The sequence below is a fragment of the Equus przewalskii genome, chromosome 22 (assembly GCF_037783145.1).
Source record: "Equus przewalskii isolate Varuska chromosome 22, EquPr2, whole genome shotgun sequence".
NCBI classification, from domain to species: domain Eukaryota; kingdom Metazoa; phylum Chordata; class Mammalia; order Perissodactyla; family Equidae; genus Equus; species Equus przewalskii.
In genome coordinates, this window is record NC_091852.1 from 9078123 (window position 1) to 9086049 (window position 7927).

A 7927-nucleotide genomic window follows, 5' to 3' on the forward strand; every position below is an offset into this window, starting at 1 on the left:
AAGCAGAATTGCTTTCGAAGGGTAGGAATAGTTTTAAATTTTTGATGCATTCTTCCAAATGCCTTTCAGAAAAGTTGCACCAAATACATTTCCACTGACAGCGGATGACTTTGCTTAATTCACTGACTCTCTATGCCAGACAAAGCATTACTATACTTTTTCGTAAAAGTATTTGCCAATTTGAGGAGTTAAAAACGGCATAAATACTGTATGATCTCACTTATATGTGGAATCTAAACAAAAGGCCTTTCATTTTTGTTTTACTATGTATTTCATGTTCATTTTTCACATATAGTGACGTTTGCATTTCCTTTGGGAAGTGCCTATTCAGGTGTTTGCTCATTTTTCTACTAGAATAGTCATAGTTTTCTGAATGGATTATAAAAGTTTCATATACTAATGATATTACTGTACTTGATCACATACACTACAGGATTTCCCCACTTCTCACTTTACTTTTTTGGTGATGGTTTTGACACACTAAAGTATTAACGTTCGTGCAGTCAAACCCGGCAATACTCTGTTCTCTCTCTTTGCTTTTATGCTTACTAAGGTCTCTATCTTGTGATCAGATAAAGTTTTACCTGTTTTCTTCTGTTCTCTTATGGCCTCCCCTTTTACACACACGCTGCTGGCTCTCTCCCAACCCCTCCGCGGCCCTGCCCAGGGCACCTTAAACCCTGTCTCTCGCCTGTGTGGCACAGCATTCTCCGGAGTCGCCACTTACTCCTCTAGCTCTTCTCAGTTTCCCATAGTGGCCTCTTGCCTTTTCACTGTCCTTTACATAAACACTGCTTGGACTGATATGTGCTTAAAAAATGATTTTGGGAATATCTTAAAAATGCAGCTGTTTTGTTCCCTCGGGTGGGACCCAGAAATCAGCATTTTCACCAAGCATCTGAGAGAATTTTTCTGCAAAGTGATTCAAGGAAGGATTTGGCCCTGTAACCCATCTGTACCACGTCTCTATATGTATACAGATCTACACTCACGTCTGGGTAGTACCCGCTGAACATCTCCGGCTGAGGATCTCCCAGGTACCTCAAACTCAATCCAAAGCCGAATTCACTAGCTCTCCATTCAAAACTCTTCATCCTCTAAGCACCATTTTACTTCCTGACAACAAGCGGTCTCCCTGCCCGAGACGTGAATCAGCCATTTCTCCAAGACTCTCTGGCACCTTTTTGTGGATAATGGTATTTAGACACTAAGATCTGGACCCAGGTATACTTACAATTATCTTGTCTTACTGTGAACTGTTTCCTTGGGACACAGTTCCAGCAGTGGGATTACTGGATTAAAGGAGATGAAATATTTTATGGCTCTTGATTCAATATTGACAAAGGTACAACCAGTCCATTCGGGGGATCTGTTGGGGATACATACCTTTGCCTCTCCTCCCTGTCTAGTGTCAGACGCTAATATTAAAGCAGTAGCATTACCTAACATTGCCCTCCTCATATTAGTTCAGGGAGGGGCCAGCCCCGTGGCCAAGTGGTTAAGTTCGTGGCTCCACTTCGGCGGCCCAGGATTTTGCTCGTTCGGATCCTGAGCGTGAACATAGCACTGCTCATCAGGTCATGCTGAGGAGGCATCCCACATGCCACAACTAGAAGGACCCACAACTAAAATATACAACTATGTACTGGGGGGATTTGGGGAGAAAAAGCAGGAAAAAAAAAGAAGATTGGCAACAGTTGTTAGCTCAGGAGCCAATCTTTAAAAAAAAAAAGAAGTTTAGAGAAGAGTTCTGACGTACAGCTCCCGTCACTCCTCTCTCTAGTCCTCCAGGGATTTTTGCTGTTGGAGAAAACAGACACACTCTGAACAAGAGCCAAATGGGGAAGGAAGAACTACCTGGGAAAGTCCACAACCAGCTCCCACTCCCATCCCCTCCCCAAATCAGTGCATCGCTGGGTCATTTGTAGAGGAAGATGGGGTCAAGGCCAGAACTCCTAAGCAAGGCTTCCCACTTCCATTTACCTCCTTAGTCTAAGCATCCTCAGAATGCACCAGGAAGCCTAGCCTAGCCCTTCAGGACGGCAGGAAGTGAAAAAGAGCAAGGTGGGATATGGTTTCTGAACTTTAACGAACAGGGACGACACCCATCAAAAACGTGGCCCAGATTGGCATATCGGGGGGACTGGAGGATGGACAAGGAGGTAGCCAAGAAGAGGGCAGGAAGGGGGCAGAAGTGTGAAGGCAAAAAGGACTCTCCTAGAGCTAATCTGTCACGAGAGGGAGTTGAAATTCCCTGTCCCAGAAGTGCTACCAGGCACTTTCTCCCACCATGTCTATGCTCACTTCCCTGGGGAAAAGCCCACCACTGCCCGCCTGAACTAATCCACAAGAGCCTGAGAGGCCCTAGGAAAGAACGAGTCTTGCTACAAGCTGTTTCAATTTCCTTAGGGACTAGAAGGGAAGAAAAAGATGCCAGGGAAGAACCAGAACAGAGAGTATTCGTCCTGACAAACCTGTACCCGTCCAAAAACACGCCACCCCTGTGTTGCTGCTGTTGTCTGTAAGCTCGAGAGAGCTCTTCTTGAGGGCTCTTCTGATGCTTCTGGGTGACACGATCCAGCCATCTCCAAACTGGACTTCTCTTAGTCCAGCTCCTTCGTTTAACCCAGAGGTTAGGTAGGCCTTAGCTCAGAGGGGTAAGCAGTAATCCACCTGCGAGGCAGCAGGCCTCCTGGAAAAGAACGCTGACTGGCAGAGCCACTCACTAGCTGTGAGATTTGGGACAAGTCATTAACTCTTTGTGCCTCAGTTTTGCCATGTGTGAAATGGAGGTGTATTAGTTGGGGCTCCCCAGAGAAACAGAGCCAATAAGATATATATATATATGAGCAGACTTATTATAGCAATGATACACAGCTCACACGATTATGGAGGCCGAGACGTCCCATGATCTGCCGGCTGTATGCTGGAGAGCCAGGAAAGCCAGGAATTCAGTCTGAGTCCAAAGGCCTCAGAACCAGGGAAGCTGATGGTGTAACTTCTGAGGCCAAAGACTCGAGAACCAAGAGGGGGGAGGCCATGGTGAGAATCTCAGTCCCAGTGCAAAGGCCCCAGATCCAGGAGTGCTGTCAGAGAGCAGGAGAAGATGGATGTCCCAGCTCAAGCCAAAAGAGCCACCTGACCCTTCCTCTACCTTTCTGTTCTATTCAAGCCCTCGGCGGATTAGATGGTGTAGATGGTGCCCACCTGCCTTGGGGAGGGCAGTCTTCTCTAGTCAGTCTACTGATTCAACGCTAATTCCTTCCTGACCAATCCCCTCCCAACACACACACACACACACACACAAGACACACCTAGAAATAACATTTGACCAGCTATCTGGGCATCTCTTAGCCAGGTCAAGTTGACACATAACATGAACCATCAATGACAGTGATACTAGTACTGACTTCAAAGTCATTATGAGGAATAAATGAATCCATACACAAAGTACTTAGAACAGTGAACTCAAGAACAATGGTTAGAAAATAGTGATGATGATGATGATGACGACAACAACTACAAAGGTGTCAAAAGGCATCTTCCTTCAACCCGCCACGGTACCTGAAATTCCCCCTCTGACTGCTCCATAGTCTGAAAATGGTCCCAAAACTGCTTCAGGGGATATGTTTCAGGAGCTGGGCCAAAGTAATTTATTGCTAAAATTGAATAATGACAGCTTTCCCTGCCCCCATTCTCCAACAAGTGCAGATCAAATTCAGTTAATGGATACATTTCCTAAACTTAAATTTTCATCCCATAAGTTTTTATACCTTCAGTGCTAGTGAGTATTTGGAAGGAATTAATGGGTAGAAAACAAAGATTACTGGAAAAGCCCAGAAACAGTCGCCCAGGCCTAACTCAATATTCATGAAGCTGTATTCATGATACTTTGGACTGCATAGATATAAGAGCCATTTTCTGCTATTAGTCTTTACTTATATGAGAGAATGAAATATGTCAGTATTTGGTTCTGCCCTACCAAGAGCATAGCATTGAGGCTCACTGCTACCTGAATGAATCTGAGTCCCTCAGTGAAGTGCGGAGGCCTTCATGATGCCATCTCCAGGCACACGGCTCCACTAATTCTTACAGGGTTCGTTGAACATAACATGCGTTTGACAACAGCATGTACTATATTAGAGTTTTTTACTATTACTCATCATTTAAAGTATAAATTTTGATTTCCCAGTTATACCGTATGCTCTCTGAAAGTGGGAATAACTTTTATACAGTTCCTGATGTCCTCAATGCCTAGAAGAGAACTAGATTTTTGGTATGTCCAAATAATCAGATTAGTTAATAACTTGTTACCTGGAATAGATTATACTTCAAAACTTTTAACTTCTGCTAACCACCCCCAGAATGAGACATGGGGGCAGCTAAGTATTAATGAGTAAGGGATGAGAAAATGTCCACCTACTAAGGACCAACAACTCAGGCAAATGAACGCATTCTAGACAGAGAGTGACAGGTCTACAGCTGAAGCTTCATGAGGCAGGCATTAGCCCTAAGAGAGTTGTTGTTGAAAAAACCCGCTTCACCAAAGACAATCCACTCACTTTAAAAGGCTTGCTGGAGGGGCCGGCCCTGTGGCCCAGTGGTTAAATTCACACGCTCTGCTTAGGGAGCCCAGGGTTTCGCCGATTTGTGATCCTGGGCAGGGATCTAGCACTGCTCATCAGGCCATGCTGTGGCGGTGTCCCACATAGCAGAACTAGAAGGACCCACAACTAGAATATACAACTATGCACTGGGGGGCTTTCGGGAGAAGGAAAAAAACAACAAAAAATAAAGTAAAAGGCTTGCTGGAGGCCATCACTAGCAAATTGTGAACAATTTGTCCTTTTCTGGGTCCTATAGTCAATATTTGAAGAGGCTGTTTCCTGACTGATTCCCTTTTACATGTGGAAGAACTGTTGCTTTTGCTTTCTGTATAGACCAATGAGCTAAACTCAGTGAAACGAAATCCAGTTTGAGAGTCCTACTGGGTATCTTGTTGAGACTGTGGAATTATGCAGTATTCTATCAGAACATTTTTCAAGAAATGTCAATGATAGGGGTTCACAGAAGGAACATTGGCCCTGGAAATAAAAATTCCCAACATTAACGTCTTCCAAACACAACCAACACCTCCCACCCAACCTTTCCCCGAAATCATTCTGGCTTCTAGATGCAGCCCGCAAGGATGATGGAAATGAGAATACTTCATTCCTAGAAAAGAATCTCCTAATTCTAGCCCGGTGCATTGGGGATCTTCCAGTCCATGCTGGTTCTAATGGCTACTGTTGTATTATTATGCAAACATGCTTATTGGAGAGGAGTGGTATGTTTCCAAGGATTTGTTTGGATGATAGTTGACAGACTGCAAATTCTAGATATGCTTCCCTATTTGACCCTGAAGGAATTCTTATTGAGTGACATTTAAGAAGTAAGTACCACCTTCTCCTCCTTGTTCATTATTCCCTCCTCTTCTCCCCTACTCCAACCCTGGGAGCTCGGCACTGGTCACAGCATAAAGACAGGCTTTGTTCTATCTTCCCAAATAGAACTTTACTTAAATGGCTGCAGTCAGGGAGGGGAGTAACCTCAATGTAAAAGCTGGCAGAATTGGTTGACGTATACAGCAACACCAAGCATGTTTTACAAATCATGACTGGTTTTCTTTTCAAAGCCTGATCTGAGTAGCCAAGAGTGCTTACCTGGTGGTCTAATTTTTTCTTACTGGAAAAAGCCAGATCTAGAGAGAAAAATACCTTCTCTTTTGCTCTCCCTCAAAAATGAAGGTTTTGTATTTCAATTTTTTCTGTCCTTTTAAAGTAGGCCTGATTTCAAACACAAGATTTCAAATGAAGAAAGACACATAGAAGAGGTCCTAAAGAGTCTCTTGGTAGACAGAGAATTGTTGAATTTAAAGATAAGTGAGTTTGACTTTTAGCACATAACAGCAACCCACAGTCATTAGGATTCTTAGTTAGCCAGGGTTCATCAATTCTCACTAAATCTTATTCACAGATTTGAGAGACCTCGGCCATCGCTAATAAAATAGATGACGTGAAAGGAAAGTCATCCGGAGGAAAGTGGAAGTTTCCCGTTCAAAACTAATCCTAGACCAGATCACATTCCTAAAAAGACTTCAGTTAATATCTAATTGACTTCCTAATTTCTATATGTGTTTCTCAAGGTCTTTCCAATGTGCAACTTCCTATTCATTGGGTGAGATGGCACGACATTCAAGAAGAGCATATTTGAGACCTAATTCCATTAACCTCTCACTGGTTAGCTACCTTTTTTCTTATTATATTATCTAAATGGGCAACTCAGGGCATTTAGCCACCAAAAATAACTGTTGTATGTTGTTATTTGTTTTCACAGCCCTCCCACCCCGAATTGCATTTTTACTTCCAAAAAGATGTGTGTGCCAATGTTGGCTTTTTCTTGAGTATGAAATAGAGTGGGGGGGGGGGAGCATTCAAGGTCAGTGGCTCCTGCCTTTCCCTGAGATCCATTTATCCTGCTCCCGAGAAACCCAATGATGGACTTCTTGAGCCTCAGAGGACTGGGCGGTCACTGGACTAGAGGTCCACAGAAAACACTTTTGGAACCCGTGCTCCCATCTGATTTTCCATATGCACAGAAGCAGAGGTGGTCCTTCCCCAGCTCCTGGCAACCTAGGGTAGGGCCTTCATCAAGCCTCAGGCAACAAAGAGAAAGGGAATAAGGTTGTCAGAGTGAGCCACTGTGTTAAGTACTACACCATGTTATCTCGGCTCACCTCTTTCAGTCCAGCAACCACCTTGAGAGATCTGTGCTATTATCCTGATTTTATAGGTGAGGAAACTGAGGCCCCAGAAAGGGGGAGTGGGTTGCCCAAGGTGACAGGGTAAGAGGCAGATAGAAATTCCATCTCAGGACCCTTTGTCTCTGAGCCTGGTACTGTTTTTGCTATTCTACTCTAGGTTTGGGGGGGGTGGGGTGGGAGGGAGGCTGATGAGGGATGCCATGCCATGTGGGGGACGGGATGGGAATCCTGGGAGAGGAGGTGGAAACTTGAGGCAGAAAAGGGTCAGCAGAGAAGGGAGTGACAAAAGAATTATGCAGAAAATTCTCTGAAGAGCTTTGAATCCTACTGATTTGGAATTTAGACTGTAACTTCCTTTAAGGTGGGGGTTATGATTTACCATTGTAAAAAATGTAAAGGAAAGGACAATCTGTCTTAACGTTATCAAGTAGCGCTGTGTTACCATTTTTCATGAATATGGTTTTGGGGTTAATAATTTTCAATAAGCCAGAGGTATTAATAATCGAATTGAAAAATCCTATAACTATGTGGTTCCTTTTACTGTCAACTTGACTGGGCTAAGGAATGCTCAGATAGCTGGTAAAATATTATTTCTGGGTGTGTCTGCGGTTGTGTTTCCAGAGATTAGCATTTGAATCAGTAGACCGTAAAGATCTCCCTCACCAATGGGGGCAGGCACGGTCCAATCCACTGAGGCCCCCAAACAGAGCAAAAAGGAGGAGGAAGGGTTTATTCTCCTCTCTTCTTGAGCTAGGACGTCAAGCTCCTTGGTTCTCAGGCCTTTGGACTCAGCCTGAATTATACAACGGGCTTTCCTGCTTCTCCAGCTCACACGGGGACTCCGTGGCCTCCAGGACCTGGGGAGCCACTTCCTATAGGAAGTCTCTCTCTCTGTATCTCCTATGGGTTCAGTTTCTCTGGAGAACCCCGACCAATAAGAGCATAACTGAAAGCAGTGTTTTTCAGTCGTGCTACAACCTGTATATGTGACCTGTGTGTGAAAGAGAAAGAGAGAGAACTGGACTGAGATTTAAAAAATGTATTTCTTAGTATGGTTCACAGTCAAAGATATTTGAAAGCCATTGATTTTAAGAGGGCTTTGGAGGAAAAACAAATCCATTTACA